Source organism: Danio rerio, chromosome 1, assembly GCF_049306965.1.
Source record: "Danio rerio strain Tuebingen ecotype United States chromosome 1, GRCz12tu, whole genome shotgun sequence".
Classification (NCBI taxonomy): Eukaryota; Metazoa; Chordata; class Actinopteri; order Cypriniformes; family Danionidae; genus Danio; species Danio rerio.
The window spans coordinates 1009799-1030920 of NC_133176.1; the positions used below are offsets into that span (position 1 = coordinate 1009799).

General features: G+C 36.1%; 1 protein-coding gene across 4 annotated transcripts in view; it reads right to left on the bottom strand.

Moving 5' to 3' along the window:
* Positions 1-3866, bottom strand: part of adamts5 (ADAM metallopeptidase with thrombospondin type 1 motif, 5 (aggrecanase-2)) — a 44929-nt gene extending 41063 nt beyond the window's left edge. For 2 of the 4 annotated variants that reach the window (XR_012402238.1, XM_073947781.1), the window contains exons 1-2: positions 3814-3866; positions 1325-1510 (exon numbers count right to left, since the gene is read on the bottom strand). The gene's annotated coding sequence lies outside the window, so the exon portion shown is untranslated. Of the gene's footprint in view, positions 1-1324; positions 1511-3669 lie in introns of all 4 variants that reach the window. The other 2 variants (XM_073947774.1, XM_073947786.1) reach the window with 2 other exon arrangements.
* Between the last annotated feature and the right edge of the window lie 17256 nt (positions 3867-21122).

The window sequence follows — 21122 nt, forward strand, 5'->3', positions numbered from 1 at the left end:
CTTGTGTTTTTAAACCATACTGTAGTAAAGATTAATATTTTGTTCGTATAGTAAATATAGTGTTTGCAACTCTTTGTTAATGAATGCTCCAGCATACTGTAGTATCAACTATAGAGAACTGATCAACTGTACTGTACTGATCAACAACAGACCAATCAGTACAATTGTTAAGTTACCATAGCAACTATAGAATAACCACAACAGATAAATCAGTATAGTAATTGTGCTACCATAGCAACTGTAGAATGACCACAATAGATCACTTGGTATAGTTGTGTTACCATAGCAACTATAGAATCACCACAACAGATCAATCAGTATATTTGTGTTACCATACCAACTGTAGAATCACCACAACAGATTAATCAGTATATTTGTGTTACCATAGCAACTGTAAAATCACCACAACAGATCAATCAGTATATTTGTTACCATAGCAACAATAGAATCACCACAACAGATCAATCAGTATATTTGTGTTACCATAGCAACTGTAGAATCACCACAACAGATCACTTGGTATAGTTGTGTTACCATAGCAACTGTAGAATCACCACAACAGATCACTTGGTATAGTTGTGTTACCATAGCAACTATAGAATCCCCACAACAGATCGATCAGTATAGTAGTGTTACCATAGCAACTGTAGAATCACCACAACAGATCAATTAGTATAGTTCTTGTGTTACCATAGCAACTGTAGAATCACCACAGCAGATCAATCAGTATAGTTGTGTAACCATATCAACTGTAGAATCACCACAACAGATCAAACAGTATAGTTGTTACTATAGCAACTATAGAATCAGCACAGCAGTTCAACCAGTATAGTTGTCATGTTACCATAGCAACTGTATAGGCACCACAACAGATCGCATAGTATAGTTAGTGTGTTACCATAGCAACTGTAGAATTATCACAGCAGATCAATCAGTATAGTGTTACCATAGCAACTGTAGAATCACCACAACAGATCAATTAGTAGTTCTTGTGTTACCATAGCAACTACAGAATCACCACAGCAGATTACATAGTATAGTTGTTGAGTTACCATAGCAACTAAAGAATCATCAAAGCAGATCAATCAGTATAGTTGTTGTTATCATAGCATGCGTAAAAATTAGCAGATTTATTCAAGTACTTTGCTATAATATAATCCAAAACAGTATAGTATTTACAATAAATTACTATAGTATGTTTCATTTTCATGTGAGGTGTCTTGCTTTACAGCAAACATCCATCGTTTCTGTAGCTGGACATGACAGAGAGTCTCGAATAAGTTGTTTTTAAGGCCGCTGGCAACAAACAAAGACTTTCTTTTACCTTCAGGTTGTGGCTGTACATGTGATATTACAGTGTTTCCAGATCAGATCCTCTGAGTTTCGCTCGGTTACACCCATCCATGACCGCCTCTTTAGGCGTCTTTGTGCTGAGGTCAAAGGTTAAGCGCGTCCCATTATAAAGGTGCTCGTCTGTCAGCGTGGAGTCCAGCAGCGGCAGACGGAGACGCTGCACACGGACACATGAATGCACTGTTATTCAGAGGCAGACATTAGCAGGGTTATTAGCAGCACTCGAGACTTTCTGTCTGCCTCGGGGACTTTATTTGCCACTTACATAAACAACTGACTTTCGGTTAACAATGAAGGACGGCTTAAAGACTAGCGCTAGTCAGATTTAAGATGGTTAAAACTGCAGAGATTCACAATTAAACCTGATCAACCCTTTCATGAGGAAATAAACTACAGTGCCATCAAGAACTGAAAATGACGAGGACATATAGCTTAAGAATTATTGCTTTAGGAAATGTTGTTTATGCATTAAACCATTAAAAAAGCACTGTTAAAGCAACATTCTTGTTTTTACTTTTTATTGTTTATTTCTGCTGTTGAACTGCATTATGAGACCTTGATCTTTCCTCAAACAGCTTGACAAGTGGTGAAAAGTGACTTTAATGAACATATTTAATAGTTTGCAGTGCTATATCTGGTGCAGGGCTCGAAATTGCGACCATTTTGGTCGCATATGCGCCCGAAAATTAATCTATGCGACCTCATAATATATTTGGGCGCATTAGTGCAACTGCAGATAATGGTTGTAGTGCGACCTGTTTTGATTTTTTGTAAAAACGTGCTGAATCGCTCTTCCCTGCCGCTATATTGGTTCATATTAGCTGTCAATCACTCAAGGTATTCCGCTGTCAGATGACAGAGAAGGAGCTTTTATGACCACGGGAAATGCAAACGGCTGAAGAGTAAAAACTTAAAGCACACAGGTTTGCAAACCCCACCTAAAATTGAGGCGCAGATGAGAGCGATTATGACACGTCACGTGGTGAATAATGATCCGCCAGCTGAGATCAATCGAGTACGCGCTTCTTGGAGAAGGCGCCCGAATCTCCATGCGTCGCATTCACTGCGTGTTCAGCGCAAATGTCCGCTAAAAGTCAAATCTAATACTGTACATATCATCGCCAAAGCAGCTCGCCTTTACTAAGTTTACACTGAAACTGCGTCTCATAACAAACAGCGGTATTACGCCGGTGGTATTCGCAAGAATCTTGCGCTGCCTGCTCATAAATTGGGTCGACTGACTCGCCAGCTTTTCCACAAACATGAAAAGACAAAAGACTGAACCTTTAAATTGACACAAACTGAAACCAAAACTTTTAAAGAGTGATAGAAGTGAGACTTTACTTTCTTTCTTTTGTCTATTCTTTTTTGAGGTGTATATTATTTTTATTTTTTATTTATTTACTGATGACTGGTTTGCAGCTTTCATCATTGAATTGAATGATTTATTATAATCTTTTGTTTGTTTTGTAGCAGAAATATTATTTATTAAATTGACATGCATATAAAAACAGCAGTACAAAATAAATATTTCTTACTGCAATGCTTCATTTTTGTTTGATGCAAACTATACAATTATTTTTCATAAAGTAACAGACTTTTTATAGCAGATAACCTACATTCATGCACATTCAAGGCAGCATCATAATGAGAAATGTAATTCATTGTTATTATTACTGTCATTTTCATCATCATTATTTTCTATGGTCTAATTATTAGACATTCATTTTGGATTTATTGCACACAAATATCAAAGTCTTCGCAGCATTAGTTAGATAGTTGTTTCTGTTTTTTGTCAGTCCTATTGATGTTGTTTTAAAATACAATAAATCCTTTCAAAAGCAATTTGCAGCGGTGCTCAATCATTTTTGGTGGATGCTCCTAAATTTTTTCTGGTGCTCCTAAATTTATTTTGGTGCTCCTAAATATTTAAAGTTGGGAGCACCGGTGCTACCAAGTAAAAAAGTTAATTTCTAGCCCTGTGGTGTATTTGGTGTTGAATATTACCCTGCAGAAACTTTGTTTCTCAGAAACTGCAGCACATTTACTGCTATTTTACAGACTTATACCTCTACTTTTTATACATTATATAATTATTTTAAACCACTAAAATGCCAATAAAAGTCGCTTTGTTAAACTGTAGAGTTGAATTTTCGTCATTAAAAGTGGACAGAGCAGTAATCAACATCCCATAATGTAACTCACATCCACAAATAACCTGAAAACGCTTGTGTGAACACGAACGAACACACACACACACACACACACACACACAAACACACACTATTTCTCTCCGTCTCTTTCACAAACACTCACAGTCACTCAGCGGCGTCTATCAGTGTCCAGTTTATTTGACCCACAATGGCGGCGTCCGGTAACGTGAAGGTGACGAGCGGCCGGTAACCGATCACACACTCATTCCAATAATGGGATTAAAACAAGAACAATCAAAACGTTTACCTTAACCGTGACTGAAACAGTTCGTATGGATAGCCAAAGACGCCAAAAATAATGGCGCCAAACTGCTGCGCTTGCGATTAAACTGTCATTTGATTCTCTGATTCATTTTTGCGACCGATTCGTTTAGACGATTCACTTCATAACTGAAGCAATTCGAATTACTGAAGTGAAATAATATTAGATCCTGCTTTTGTTTAGAAGGATAGTTCACCCAAATTTGAAATTCTGTCATCATTTACTCATCCTCCACAATAGCTATGTTTAACTTTAAAAAGAGGATATTTGGAAGATAGCTGGAAACCTATTTCATTGACTTCCATAGCATTTGTTTTTCCTTCTATAGAAGTCAATGGTTGCATATTTTCAGGTTAACCCCTTGAGGGAGAGTAAATAGTGAGTGAATTTGTCATTAAGAAATGTACTGAAGAAGAAGAATCAAAGAAGAAAAGGCTAAAAGAACCGATTCGAGAGAATGACTCGTTGACAAATCGGATTGATTCATCAATGAATCAACATTCTGTCAACACATGAATGTTCCTCAAAACACAGGAGTACAACCACAAGCATACTTACCATCCAGATACTTTACATGAAGAAAAAAAAACATTATATTATTGCAAAAAGTGAGTTTATAAGAAAAATGAAGGCTGAATCGTCTGATTGAGGATGGATTTAACCAATAAGTGAGGTAAGTGACCCCAGGAAATCTGTAAAAAATACCCAGACGTAGAAATAAAACCTTCAAATTATATCTAACATAGTTTTCTATCATATTTTATATGACAAGGGTCTAAAAAATAATTAATTTAACATAATTATTTCATTTTTTTGCAAATTTGCTCCCCCATCCTCAATCATGGAGCAGTCCAGCAGTCAAATAAGAGTAAAATGGTTTATGACTTTTAGTTGTGAATTCATTTTAAGAAACAATATTCTTTATTAAATAAATAAATATGCAAAGGGTTCATATTTAGACTGCTGGGCCCCATGGATGGAAGTGCTTAGGGTCCCCAAATCACTGAATCCACCCCTGCACACACAGACACACACACACATGAACTGATTCGTGACAGTGTGACATCACCTTTCAGCATACAGCATTACAGTATGCAGAGAATTATGAAATATAGCATATTTAAACCAGCTGTGACAATATTAACGGCCAGCCGTGATAGTTTTAACAGACAGGTTATGTAATGGCATTGCAATAAATCTGACACAATAGATCTATGATTCAGCACAGCTGCTTCTAATGCTCGCTTCACAAACTGAGCACAATATTTATATTGAAGAATACTCCACCTGATATTACATCACTTCAGCGAACGAGGATACTTCACATCCACTGCACTTATTCATGGAAATAAAATACACACTCAGTGGCCACTTTATTAGGTATACCTGCTTATTAACACAAATTTCTAATCAGCCAATCACATGACAGCAGCTCACTGCATTTAGGCATGTAGACATGGTCAAGAGGATCTGCTGCAGTTCAAAGCGAGCATCAGAATGGGGAAGAAAGGGGATTTAAGTGACTTTGAACGTGGCATGGTTGTTGCTGCCAGACCGGCTGCTCTGAGTATTTCAGAAACTGCTGATCTACTGGGATTTTCACGCACAACCATCTCTAGGGTTTACAGAGAATGCTCCGACAAAGAGGAAATATCCAGTGAGCGGTAGTTCTATGGGCGCAAATGCCTTGTTGATGAGGCCAGAGGTCAGAGGAGAATGGCCAGACTGGTTCCAGCTGATAGAAAGGCAACAGTAACTCAAATAAGCACTCGCTACAACCGAGCTCTGCAGAAGAGCATCTCTGAACACACAACACGGCCAACCTTGAGGCGGATGGGCTACAGCAGCAGAAGAGCACACCGGGTGCCGCTCCTGTCAGCTAAGAAAAGGAAACTGAGGCTACAATTCACACAGACTCACCAAAACTGGACAATAGAAGATTGGAGAAACGTTGCTGCTCTGATGAGTCTCCATTTCTGCTGACACATTCGGATGCTCGGCTCACAATTTGGCCTCAGCAACATGAAAGCATGGATCATCCTGCCTTGTATCAGCGGTTCAGGCTGGTGGTGGTGGTGTAATGGTGTGGGGGAGATTTTCTTTGGGTCCATTAGTACCAATTGAGCATCAACGCCACAGCCTACCTGAGTATTGCTTCTGACCATGTCCATCCCTTTATGAGCACAGTGTCTCCATCTTCTGATGGCTACTTCCAGCAGGATAACGCAGCATGTCATAAAGCTCAATCATCTCAGACTGGTGTCTTGAACATGACGATGAGTTCACTGTACTCAAATGGCCTCCACAGTCACCAGAGCTCAATCCAATAGAGCAGCTTTGGGATGTGGTGGAACGGGAGATTGGCATCATGGATGTGCAGCCGGCAAATCTGCAGCAACTGTGTGATGCTATCATGGAGCAAAATCCCTGAGGAATATTTCCAGTACCTTCTTGAATCTCTGCCACCAAGGATTAGGGCAGTTCTGAAAGCAAAAGAAAGTCCAACCAGGTACTATTAAGGTGTACCTAATAAAGTGGCCGGTGAGTATATGTGCAACAAAAATTCTATATTTGAGCAATAATTCTATGAATTATACTATTAGATATACTATCAGATCAATAAATCATGCCAACATATCAAAATAAAAATAATAAAATATATAAATGCAATATTCTCTAAATGATTAAAAATAATAAAACCTCATTAGAGTGTGTGTGAGAGTGTGTGTGTAAGTGTGTGAGTATGTACGTGCAAAAACGAGTCAAATAAACTAATAAATAAAGTCACCTAGAGTCAAATTCTTTAACTTCCATCTAAACAATAGAAACTCTACACACATTGCATTTTCACAGACGTACCCAACAAACCTGTCACATTCCCATGGTGCACCCCTGCCAGGCCCTAATAGGCTGTAGTGTGCACTCAGTAGGTCAGACGCTTTAATGAGGAAACACTAATCACAGCCAGACTGCCAAAACTGCCAATCAGAGCAACAAACGACGGAGAAACAGTGAACGACAACACACTTTATAGACCACTACTGAGATTCACACTTCACTGAGCTCAAGTCTGGCAGAAAGACACTCAAGCTGGATAAAAAAACTCACACATGCATGATTTAAAGTCACTTTATCACATTATTGTACATGCAAACACTCATTTATATATTCAGAGCTTTACTATGGGACATTTTTAAAAAGGCTGGAGCTTTAACTTACTGTTAAAGAGGAGCTGTTATGCTTAAAGCACTTTTATAAACAGTTGTGTGCCAGCGCTGTGTGAATATCTCCAGCCTCTAATAGTAAAATTGTATAATTGTGTTTATTCTAATCAGACTTGATGAATGAAACACTGTGATTGACATTCTCCCTTTGTACATGTCATCAGAGGAAAGCCCCGCCCACTAGTGCCCATCTCTCCATCTCATTAGCATCTCCAGCACCCCTGAGTGAGAAGCAGCCGTCTGTCCATATGCATTTGTAGCTCCGCCCTCTTCTGAAAAGAGCTCACTCTCATTTGCATTTAAAGCGACAGTCACCAAAACACCACAATCAGGATCAAAGCCTGAAAGGGTCCGTTTCAGAGAGCTGGAGAACATTATCTGTGTGCTGAAGGGTCCATAATGGTACCTCAGAGGTACTTTTTAGGAACATGCGAGTACTAATATGCACCTTTGAGGTACCATTGTCGACTCTTTGGCTACAAATATGTCTCTTTTGAAAAGGTACTGCACTAGTGACAGCTCCTTTATTTCTGAGAGTGTATAATGGGACAGAATATGTCCATTTAAAATAGTAGCCTGAATGTGCATCCTCTGAGCATTAACACCACACACAATCTGTTGCAAATGTTTAATATATAGAGTGAATTTTGCTGTTTATTGGTTTAAATTAAGTTACACTGTAAACAAAACCCTTCAATTAACATATTTCATGTTTTGTGAGTGTTTCATTCATTTACTGTGAATTGCATTATGGGAAATTCGACTCTTCAGTTTAATAAAAAGTGACTTTTATTGACATTTTATTGAAACAAAAATTAATTTTCCTTCGGCTTAGTCCCTTATTCATCAAAGTTTGTCACAGTGGAATGAACCGGCAACTATTCCAGCATATGTTTTACACTGTGAATACTCTGCCAGCCATAACCCCATACTGGGAAACACCCATACACATTCACACACACACTCATTCACTCAGCCAATGTACTGTAGTTGATAAATTCCCCTATGGCGCATGTGTTTGGACTTTGAGGGAAACCGGAGCACCCGTAGGAAACCCACGCCAACACGGGGAGAACATGCAAACTCTCTTTCTGTGAGGCCACAGTGCTGGCCACTGAGCCACGTTGAAACAATTACTCAAAATAATATATAAATAACAACAAAAAGGACTTGCAGTTTATTACCAGGCTCTTGTGCCTCAATTTACAACCCCAGTCCAGACAGTATATCACTTCATACTATTAAAATGTCAATAAAAGTCACTTTTTTAAACGTTTCAACATAAACTATAAGTTACATTATAAATAATCCCCTTAAAAATCCCCTTTGTTTATTTTGAATTGCATTATGGGATGTTGATCTCTGCTCTGTCCACTTCTTATGTTGAAAATTCAGCTCTACAGTTTAACAAAGTGACTTTTACTGACATTATAATAGTTTCAAATAATGTATTATACATGAAAACAATATGTAAATCTCTAACATAACAGAAAAAGTGGGTGACACGGGGGCTCAGTGGTATCGCACTGTAACCTCACAGCAAGAAGGTTGCTGGTTTGAGTCCTGTCAGTTAATGTTTCTGTGTGGAGTTTGCATGTTCTCCTCATGTTGGCGTGGGTGCTCCAGTTTCCCCACAGTCCAAACACATGCACTATTGGGGAATTGATTAACTAAATTGGCCGTAGTGTATGAGTGTGTGTGAATGAGTGTGTTTGAGTGTTTCTCAGTACTGGGTTGCAGCTTGAAGGGCATCCACTGCATAAAACATATGCTGGAATAGTTGGCGATTCATTCCACTGTGGTGACTCCTGATAAATAAAGGGACTAAGCCAACGTAAAATGAATGAATGAACAGAAAAAAAGACTTGCAGTTTATAACCAGGCTTTTCTGTCGCAATTTACAACCGGAATGCAGACAGCATATCTCTTTAAACTATTATTCAACATCAGATTGGTTAAATAAATAAAATTCAATAAAGGAAAAACAAAAGCATGCATCACAACATATGGAAAACTGGCTATATGCTAATTTTGTGTGTATTAAAATCATCAAATATTTGACTTCTTGCGGGTGAGCGTGTAAAACTTTCTGTTTCAGCCAACACAAAGAGTCATTAGATCATACAGTTCCTTCATTCTGTTGAAGAAAAGCCCTTTATTTCCATATAAGAGAGCGATTATTGTGCTGCTGAACAGAAATGACATTAATAGTGATGATCTGACAGTCTGGAAATCTACAGAGATGGAGGAGAGTGTGAGGATTTTCACACTAAAATGATCAGTTTAACATATAATAGCCTAATTCTGGATTCAACAGATAACACCTTTCAAATTAAAGCAAAATGGGAATCTGAACTTAACGAAACAATTGAGGATGGTATTTGGGAAAACATATGTTCAGAAGCTCATAAGGGGATCAACAGCCATAACTGGAAAGAGTTTGACTAGAAAACAAAAATGAGGTTTGTTAGAACACCACTGATGATCTCAAAATATACGAACCGTCCACAATCAGAGGAATGCTGGAGGGGTTGCAGAAATGTGGGTAATCACGCACATATATTGTGGGAATGTCCGAAGATACTTGCATTTTGGCAAGGGGTAAAGTGTAAGTGACCACTAAATCATTATATCCCTTTAAATAATTTTAGAGCATCAGAGCATGTCACGTGTTTCGGTAGCCTATACTAATAGGTTAATCAAGCTAGCAGGAGCGAAGAGAAGACACGTTGCTGTGCGATTTATGGAAAAAGGAGGCTTAATCCTGCACAATTCATTTAATATAACCCTTTGGGAAAGCGGAGCGAGGTATGTGAAGTTAATATTTAAGCCACATGAGTTCATTTGTATGTATATGTTAATCGTGAGCTCTGCCTTTTTATTAGTTGTTTCAAACTGTCTTCCTTCATTGTTTCACTTTCATTTGTCGCTCTGTACATTATATCGTTATTTGTCATATTATTCTGTATACGAGTTGTTTTCATTGATTTTTGTTGTTTCTTTGTGTAGTTTCACGGTGCTACGCAGCGAAAAGTTTAATGGCTCTCGTCTTGAGCACAATAAAGAATCAAGCACCCGTCAGAAACTCTCTGTCTCGTTCATGGAAACCAAAGGGCAGCTACATAAAGATTGAGATAATGAAAATTATGCAGATAGATCTACCTTTTACTCCCCTGTTTTTCTTGCTTGAAAGGATAACCCAGGATATATATAATAAAAACCAGAGATATATACTACATATACTTTTACTAAGTGCAAGAAAGACCATAACAATAAATTGGATGAAGCCACACCCTCCAACAATAGAAAAACTTGAATGTATATATAGAATGGAGTATATGACTGCTCAACTTCAACTAAAACTGGACATTTTTAAACAAAGATGGGCATCTGTTAAGTTGTATCTGAATAGGACACAGTAGTATTTCTAGCTCCTTTGAAACTGAAAATATTGTATATTTTCTTTTTTTTTTTTTTGTAATTTTTTTTAAAATTTACATCTGCGGCTACTGTCGTTTTTTTTCTTTTTTTCTTAATAATCGCTGCTGTCACTGAATGTTCTGTTCTTTAAAATGTTTTAATGTATAAAAAAAAAGTAAAAAAAAAAAAAAAAGATCAGTTTAAGCTATGGGGTTTTAAAAAAAGAGCTTCTCAACAAACACGTTCAATGAATTTTACATTCAAATCTCCAAACTCCAACGTGTCCAAACTTGGTTCTAGAGGGCCGATGTCCTGCATAGTTTAGCTCCAACTTCCTTCAACACACCTCACTGGAAGTTTCTAGTATACCTCAGTTTGATTAGCTGGTTCAGGTGTTTAATTGGGGTTGGAACAAAAATATGCAGGACACCGGCCCTTCAGGATCAAGTTTGGATACCCCTGGTCTTGGTCTTCTAAGGCGCAACTCATTTATTAGAGGAGAAGAAACACCACAGTGCAGAATCCCAACAGTGCACTACCTTTGCAGGCACAGGACATCAACATGACATCATAGTGACGTTGTACGCCAATGATGTGGGGATGTTGGATTTTGTTTGGAAATGAAAATCCGGTTGACGTCAGAACCCAACGTCAGGCTGACGTCAATGTCCAACCTAAAATCAACCAAATATCAACGTCTATGTTACACCTTGACGTTGTGTGAACGTTACCACTATGACGTTGGATTTTGGTCACTTTCCAACACAACTTAAAATCAACCAAATATCAACGTCGTTTGACATCGTTAATAGATGTCAAAATAATATTGTCCTTAGACGCTGGCTAGACATTGAATTTTGGTCACCTGATGTCACGACCTAAATCTAACCTAATATTAACGTCTGATGTTGTGTACCTGCTGGGACACTTATATCTGCACAGGAGCAGCAGGACTTTCTTCTCTTTGACTGATGCTGCTTTATTCACAATTGTTTTAGTCAATCCTCCAGTGTTGTGCTTAAATCTTTGCATGTAAACACAGCTGGTAATGGCAGAATTTCAATATTTGGGTGAACTGTGTCTTTAAGGCACATGAAGTAAACCTTAAAAGGGAAAATATAAATAAATGAAGAGCATTTGACCTGTTTAAGCCTAAAAAAGAAAGAGAAAAGGCCTGCATCAGCAGTCTGGACTGATCCCAGACCTGCCACCTCCGGCTCCACTCGCAGCCGCGGATCAAACACACATGACATCACTCGTGGCAAACCATATACACTACATATGGAAGACATTTACAGTTTAAAGACACACGGGACAAATTCAGTGTGAAGTTCATATAACAGTCTGAGATGCAGTGTGTTTAGGGCTGGGCCGTATGATCCAATATATCCAGAGAAAAAACAAAACAATTATATTATAGCACGGCTAAAATCACTCGCAAAGTGCAGGAGATGAATATAATGAAGACACTGAAGCTCATGTCCACAGTTATAAGGACAGTTCTGATAAAAATGCTTTGACTTTATGGATTTATTTCTTCAGTTGAACAAAATGTTTTGAAGTAAAGAAAGAAATCATAAAGTTACATCATATTTGTGTGAACCGGCCCTTTAACTGTTTAGATATGTTGCAAAAAACAAGCCAAAAAAACTGACAAATAAACAAACAAGCGATCATTGACATCCATAGTAAAAACAAACAAGCAAAAAAGGACTATGGAAAGCAATTGCTTCTTTGTTCCCAGCATTCTTCAGTATAACTTCAATAGTGTTTAACTGGAATAAGAAACTTAAAAAGGTTTGGAACAAGTGGAGGAAGAGGAAATGATGACTGAGTTGACATTTTAGGGTGAACTGGCCCTTTAAAAGAGTAATCTGGCAACATAAAAACATTGAAGTATTAAAAGATTTATTCAAAGCTATCAGGTCCTACTGTGAACATTACAAACATGTTTTTACACAATTTTATTGCACATAATTTATGATTAATTTATTTATGATTAATTTATGATTGTGTATCATTAAAAATGTTGCTACAAAGTTTCAGAATTAACTTAAAACGTTAAAATATTACAATTTTGTAACATTTATGTTGCTTTTTAACATTGTGTAACATTTAAAAAGCTGCTATTTTGTTTCAGAACATTACGAAAACTTCCAAAAATAATTTTATTAGTTAAAATTTAAAAAATGTTGCTACTTTGTTCCAAACATTCCAAAAACATTCAAAAAGAACAGTTTTAACATTGTAGTGTTTTTTAAAATGTTCTTACCTTGTTCAAATCATTTCAACTAGATTTAAAATGAACAGTTTTAACATTGGAACTTTTTAAAAGAAGTTTGAAAACATTTAAAAAATAAGTTAACACCAAGTAACATTTTCTTAATGTTGCTGCTTTGTTCCAAACATCCCTAAAGCATTCAAAAGGAACAGTTTTAACACTGTGTAACATTTAAAAAAATGCTATTTTGTTTCAAAACATTACAAAAACTTTTTTGAAACATTTCGAAAAGATTCAAATTTTTTTTCACATTTTTATACAGTGTTAAAGTAACAGTTTTACCACTGTAACATTTTATTGAAATGTTGTTACTTTGTTACAAACATTCTAAAAACATTTAAAAAAAAACAGTTTTACCACAGCAACTTTTAAAAAAAATGTTTTTTACTTTGTTCAAAACAATCGGAATAGATTCAAAAATATTGTTTTTAACACTCGGTAATGTTTTATTAAATGTTGCTGCTTTGTTCCAAACTTTCTGAAAAAAAATAAATAAATAAAATTAACACTTTGTACCATTTAAAAAAAGTTGCTACTTTGTTCCAAACATTCCAAAAACTATTGTTTTTGAATGTTTTCAGAATGTTCTGAAACAAAGTAACAATTAAAAAACAATGTTACAGTTCTCTGAATGTTTTATAACAAAGTAGCAACATTAAAAACCATTTTGCACTGTCATAAAACTGATATTTTTTAATGTTTTCGGAATGTTCTGAAAAAAGTAGCAATGTTTAAAAAAAGTTACAGTTTTCAGAATGTTTTATAACAACATAGCAAAATTAAAATTATATTTTACATCATCTTAAAATTTGTTTTTGAATGTTTTTAAACGTTTTTTTTTAAAGTTCAATGTCATTGTGTCTGGGATATTTGGAACAAAGTAGTAACGCTTACATGTTTTTACAGTGTTAAACTGTTATGTTTTTGTTGCTACGTCATTCCAAAACATTCTGAAAACATTAAAAAATAAGATTTATTTTTAAAAACAGCTTTTACTTTGTCACAAACATTCCGAAAAACATTGATGAAAATATTATTCAAAAATAACATTCGCATAATGTTGGAGGATGATAACACAGAATGTCCCAAGAGAGCAAAATAAAACGTTAATAAAACATTTTAAGATCTCAGAGTTGCACCTGATTTTGTTTCAGAAAAAAAGAACACTGCATGACAGAAACAAAGATGTGCAATAAATATGATCAGATGTCATTTCCATTCTGTTAAATAGGTTTAAAAAAGCTATCTGTCTGTTTGCTGCTGTCTTCAATTATTCATGTATACTAAGAAACTCTAATTTAGTGTATTATTGGCCGAACAGGAGAGTTATAAATAAATGTAATGTAAATGTTGCTTAGCTTTGGCTTCCTGTACGCTACTAAATGTATTTATACTACAAACGTAAAGTCTGTGAATGATCTGGAAAGCCCCTCATTTCTGTGGTCAGTGCTGGAAAAATATCATCATGCATCTGGAGTGTAGTCAACATGAAACAGCATCCGCAACACATGAGGACGCACAGCTGAGGACAGATATTAAAGACATACATCAAACAATATTTACTGCAGGAATACTGCGACATGTTCACTGTGATTCAGCTTTTATATTCAGATGGAAAAGCAACAGCTTTTAAAATTATTTCATTAATAAACTCACTTTTGGGGTTTTCAGATACACTTGGTTTTATTTTTGTAAACAGTTTTAGTTAAAGTTTAATCACTTCGGTGTGTGTTCAATTATTATTATTACTGTTATTATTATTCATTTATTCATTTTCATATTGGCTTAGTCCCTTATTTATCAGGGGTCACCACAGCAGAAGGAACAAACCAGTGACCTTGTTGCTGTGAGGCCAAAGTGCTAACCACTGAGCCACCGTGTCGCCCCTCTATTTTCGTATTCATTATTATTATGCACAATAATAAATCAGATAATGTACCTTTTATTGTTTTATTTTAGTTACATTTTTTGTTATTTACTTAATATAATTATATAATGATATATAGTTACAAAAAAAAATAGATTTTAAAAAATTTAAATACTAATTTGATATCAAAATGAACTGTTTTATGTTTCAGATGGGTGTCATAGGTTTAATAATGAAACAAGTTTTGACATACTATTCATGTTTTGAACTAATAACATTTCTATATGTAGATTTTTATTGAAGGTTTATTAATTTTGTTTGTTTCATTGTTGTTATCAAATATAATATGTTGTTATTATGTTTGTTTTTTATCTGAAATAAATCCATCAGTAAAATAATTATTAATATAAATATAGAATTACAATAAAATACATTAAATTACACATGTTTAATAAAAAATGCTTTGTTTACTTTAAAGATCAAAATTCAAACTTGCTTAATGTTATTATTATTATTATTATTATTATATTATTATTATTATTATTATTATTATATTATTATTATTATATTATTATTATTATTATTATAATTATTATTATATTATTATTATTATTATTATTATTATTATATTATTATTATTATTATTATTATTATTATTTTATTATTATTATTATTATTTAATTTATTATTATAAAATTTGTTCATGTATATTTTATTTTTATGAGTTCATTTTATATCTTTACTTGAATAATTAATTTATTCATTAATTTTGCTTCAGCTTAGTCCCATATTCATCAGGGGTCGCCACAGTAGAATGAACCGCTAACTATTCCAGCATATGTTTTACACAGCGGAAACCTTTCCCGCTGCAATATACTACTGAGAAACACCCATACACACTTATTCAAACACACACTCATACACTACGGCCAGTTTAGTTGATCAGTTCTCCTATAGCACATGTGTTTGGACTGTGGAGGAAACCAGAGCACCCGGAGGAAACCCACACCAACATGGGGAGAACATGCAAACTCCACACAGAAACGCCAACTGAGCCAGCCGAGAATCAAACCAGTGATCTTCTTGCTGTGAGGCCACTGTGAGCCACTGTGTCACACTGTTAATTTTTTATACTTAAAATAATTATATCAATAAATTAATTCAGAAAATAAATTTATAATTACAATACTTTATTTCATGATGCATATTCATTTATTGTAAATCTCTGTTCATAGCTAAAACAACATATAATGCTGATACATCCATCTGTGAATATCACCATAGTTTTTCTATGACTGCACTTTCTATCTTATACCTGTATCCTGCACTTGCTGCTATTGCACTGCTGGTTAGACCTAAACTGCATTGTGTTGCATTGTACTTGTACATGTGTAATGACAATAAAGTTTAATCTAAAAAAATGTCCCAGATGCACTGTAAAATTGCTTTTCTTATATTTTTTTGTCATGTTTCTCGTCAAAACATCCAAAAAGTCTGAAATAAAGTTGAGTTTTTCCTGAAAACATCCAAAATAATCTTAATTTCAAAGGAAAACGATTATTTCTCTAACCCCATTGGCAGATTATTTTGCTTGTATTAAGTAAAAACACTTAATTTTAACATATTTTTTTCTTTAAAATAATTTTAAATGTTTGTCTATAGAAAATGCTTCTTGCTTTAATAGTTTTTAGATATTTAGTCAAGAAACAAGACAAAAAAATAAAGGAATAGAAAAACGAGCTCTAAATGGTGTGTGCAGGAAACAAAAATATCCACCGAGACTGAAAGTTTCCCTTCATACAACATGATGCTGTAGATCAGACGGACAGAAACGCTGAGTCCAGGAGTTTAAGACGGAGAAAAACTCACATGCTTTCATTTACATTCTCTAACAGCGCATGCATTCCTGACAACTCATAGCAGATTTCCCTTAGAGAAATCCTGATGACATGAAAATAACGGTGATATGCTGTTTTATATCCTCCTATTTTTAAATCTGATGCTGCTTTTAAAGAGTAAAATCTGCTTAACGTTTCCAACATATCATAAATTAGCATTAACTCTCGAACCCTCATGCAACGCCCTGCTTTCTGATTTATTCCTGCCATAAAGTGGATGTGTTTGGCTTTATTCATGAGCTGGAGTTGATCATCTCTGAGCTCCACATCATTAAATGATCATTTAAATAAAGCATTTCAGAAATAAGAAGAGCTTCATGAGTGATGATAAAAGTATACGCGGACACCAGAAGATGCTGAGACTTTCATTTCAGAATACTGATGTACTTTTAATTGAAACTGAATATTGATTAGAGGGCGGGGCTTTCATCTTGTGCATCATTCAGAGAGTGTGTTTGTTTGAGACCGTGTGTTTATTATAGTGTGTGTTGTGTTTGCTCAGTGTGTGTGTTTGCTAGAGGGTGGGTGTTTGTTACTATAGCTGTGTTACCATAGCAACTATAGAATCCTTGCAACAGATTATTTACTATAGTTGTTGTGTTACCATAGCAACTGTAGAATCCCTACAACAGATTCATTACTATGGTTGTTGTGTTACCATATGAATTGTAGAATCACCACAACAGATTAATTACTATTGATGTTGTGTTACCATAGCAACCACAGAATCCCCTACACAGATAAATGACTAGAGTTGTTACCATAGCAACTGTATAAATACCACAACAGATTAATTACTATTGATGTTGTGTTACCATAGCAACCACTGAATCCCCACAACAACTCAATTACTATAGTTGTTGTGTTACCATAGCAACTGTAGAATCCCCACAACAGAATAATTACTATAGTTGTTACCACAACAACCGTATAGTTGCCACAACAAATAAATTACTATTGCTGTTGTGTTACCATAGCAACAGTAGAATCTCCACAACAGATCAATTACTATAGTTGTGTTATCATAGCAACCGTATAATTGCCACAACTGATTAATTACTGTAATTATTGTGTTACCATAGCAACCGTAGAATCTACACAACTGATTCATTGCTACAGTTGTTGTCACCATAGCAACAAAAAATCCCCACAACAAGTAATCGCTCCCAATAACAAGTATACTTTTACAATCTTTTGCCAAAGATTTCTGTACAACCATGTATATGTTTTTCAAGGAAACTGACGGACAATAAAAAATATGTCATAAAAAATGAATTTAGAAATCAATAAATATGAATGACAGTGTCCAGCGTTGTCTTGATTTGTGTTGTTGCTGCAGATGTTGCATATGCAGAATAGAGATGTGCTGGACTCTGAACTAACACTGTGATGTTATGAGTGTTTGTGATTGGCTCAGAGCCGCTTCATGTGACCCGTGGGTCCCCGAACGACCCAGAATCTCCAGATGGGCTGTTCCGAGTCCACCACATTCAGCCTGTGTTATGAACTGAGAGCCATTATTACCTCATTCATACAGAACGCTCACAGTGTGCCAGATCATTCACTGTCAGTGCAGCACACACACATGGACACATACACAATACACTGTGTACACTACACACACTCACTCAATCACACACGCACACACACACACACACACACACACACACACACACACACACACACACACACACACACACACACACACACACAAGCACAAACATGATTTATTATTTATTATAGTGGTTGTTACCATAGCAACTGTAGAATCACAACAACAGATCAATTACTATATTTGTTGTGTTACCATAGCAACTGTAGAATCATCAAAACATATTACTGTAGTTTTTATGTTACCATAGCAACAATAAAATCACCACAACAGGTTGATTACTATAGTTGTTGTGTTACCGTAGCAACTGTAGAATCACCACAGCAGATTAATTACTGTAGCTGTTGTGGTACCATAGAAACAATAGAATCACCAGGACAGATTAATCACCATAGTTGTTGTGTTACCATAGCAACAAAAGAATCACCACAAAAATTAATTACTGTAGTTGTTGTTGCCATAGCAACTGTAGAATCACCACAACATTTTATTTACAGAAGTAGTTGTATTATTATAGCAATAATAGAATCACCACAACAGATTAATTACAGTAGTTGTTGTTACCATAGCAACTGTAGAATCACCACAACAGATTAATTACAGTAGTTGTTGTGTTACCATAGCAACTGTAGAATCACCACAACAGATTAATTACAGTAGTTGTTGTTTTATCATAGCAACTGTAGAACATTCATGTACTTTACATAATTTTTTACAGTAAGGTTCAAAAACACTTTACAACTTTACACTTTTTTTTTTTACAAAATAATTTCAACAGGAGATGTAAAAATACTACAATCATTTCTCATATGTGTAGTTTGACTAGGGTGGTGACAATAAGAGGATAACCTCAACACTGCAGAGCAAATCTGGCTCTAATGATCTTCAGTGTGTTGATGTGAAGGAACTGTGAGGGTGTGGATTAAACTGAGCTCTAGCCGTCACTTTCAATCTGCCAATTGTGTCACTATGAAGAGTAAGTGTGATCTAATCTGTCAAACAAATCAAAGTCAGCCGTCAAATAGTGGAAATCTGTACAGTCACATGCAGAGTTAAACTTCAGTATGTGCTCCAACATGAATGACAGCAGAACAGCTCCTCCAATGCTGCAGTTTTACAGTGAGTTATCTGTAATAGAGTGTGTGTGTCGGATCACTCGTGCCCTGTCATTCACAGGAGTTTGGCGTGATGTGCTGTGATTGTGCACAGCTGTAATCATCATTGTTCATTCAATGACAGGCTTGAAGAGCATGATGGCAAACACAAACACGCAAACACCCCTCCTGCTCAGTCTCGCCGCTCTTTGTTGCCGCTTCGGGCTCTTTTGGATCATTTTCTGTGAGAGATAATATTTTGCATCAACATTTACAAGTTGAGGTAATTTTGAGGTAATCGCGTCCCGTTGCCAAGATATCATCACGTCGTGACTTTTAATATTGTTTTCTTTTGCACCGAGCCAAATATAGATTGTTGAGGCAATGCTGGTGTCAAATCAAACATTTGCACAATGTAAACGGAGTCCCTTAACAACAATACAAAACACCATTACTGAGCTGTTTTATAGTTCAAGGACATTATATGGTTTAAAAAGCACAACAGCACGAGACACATTTACTCACGTAGCCAATATATTTCATTAACAATGCACTATTCATTCATTCATTTTCTTTTCAGCTTAGTCCCTTTATTAATCAGAGGTCGTCACAGCGAAATGAACCGCCAATTATTCCAGCATATGTTTTACACAGCGGATGCCCTTCCAGCTGCAACCCATCACTGGGAAACACCCATACACACTCATTTACACACACTTCCGCGCCAACACGGGAGAACATGCAAACTCTACACATAAACGCTAACTGACCCAGCCGAGGCTCAAACAGCACTACCTACTGCGCCACCGCGTCACCCACTATTGTTATTATTATTATTATTATTATGAAGTAGGATATTGTTTCTTTATTTTTTTAAAGTCGACTTTTAGAATTGACACATGCAAACCACTGCAGAAATGTTCGAACCAACAGGCCCATGTCCAACCCAGGCTCATTCTGAAAACGTAGTCCAGTGGACGTTTCTGGAGACCACGAAATAGTCCCGGGAGGTATGTATGGCTGCATTTCATTTTTTTAAGCGAACGCTACGGGGCGGTGTAACGCTGTTCCCTTTCCCGCTTGCCGGCTGATCGCTTACCTCCGTGTGGAGGGCTTTCCCGCTGCAGTCAGTTTGTCCGGTCAGCTCATCGTGTGCGTCGGCGGACTTCAGATGCAGAGTGGAGGAGTTTACAAAGGCGTCCGGGTTCGAGTCCGGGGAAGAGCGGTTCCAGAAATCAGGTAAGACAAAAACATAGTCCAAAAAATAAAGCGAACGAGTTCATAACAGGGTGAGAACGTGGTGAAATCCGAAAACGTGGTAAAAAAAAAAACAGACGAGGGCTTTTCTTTTACTAGACGGCTTTTCTAAATTGTTGCTCGGGTTTAGGGAAGTGAGCGGGCGGGTGGGTCAATCAGTAAAACTGGTTGGGTTCAGGGAAGGAGGAGGGCGGGTCAGCCGATTTGCCGGTCGCGCAGTCAATCATTCGGTCAGTCAGACAGCGGCCTCTGGTGGGTTGACGCGAGAACAGTGCGGGCGCGAACGACACTTGCGAGAGACGTTCGAGATACGAAAAAGCGCACACAGCGTCTCCAGAAACGTCCGCTGGACTATGTTTTCAGAATGAGCCTGGGTTGCCCATGTCATATACAGTACAGATACTTGATAAATAACCTGTAAATTAAAAGCATTAGCGTATGCTAAATATATATATTTTTTTATGAGCTTTGGAGACGTACACTGAAAAAATTATTCAAAGATGATTAATTGGTTTTACAAATTTTTTTATGTTAAGTGGTTGTAAACAGTTTATTCGGGCTGAGTTTAAACATGCAAATTAAGTTGAGCATTATTAAATTTAATTTGTTTGTTTAAATTCAGCACAAATAAATTGTTTACA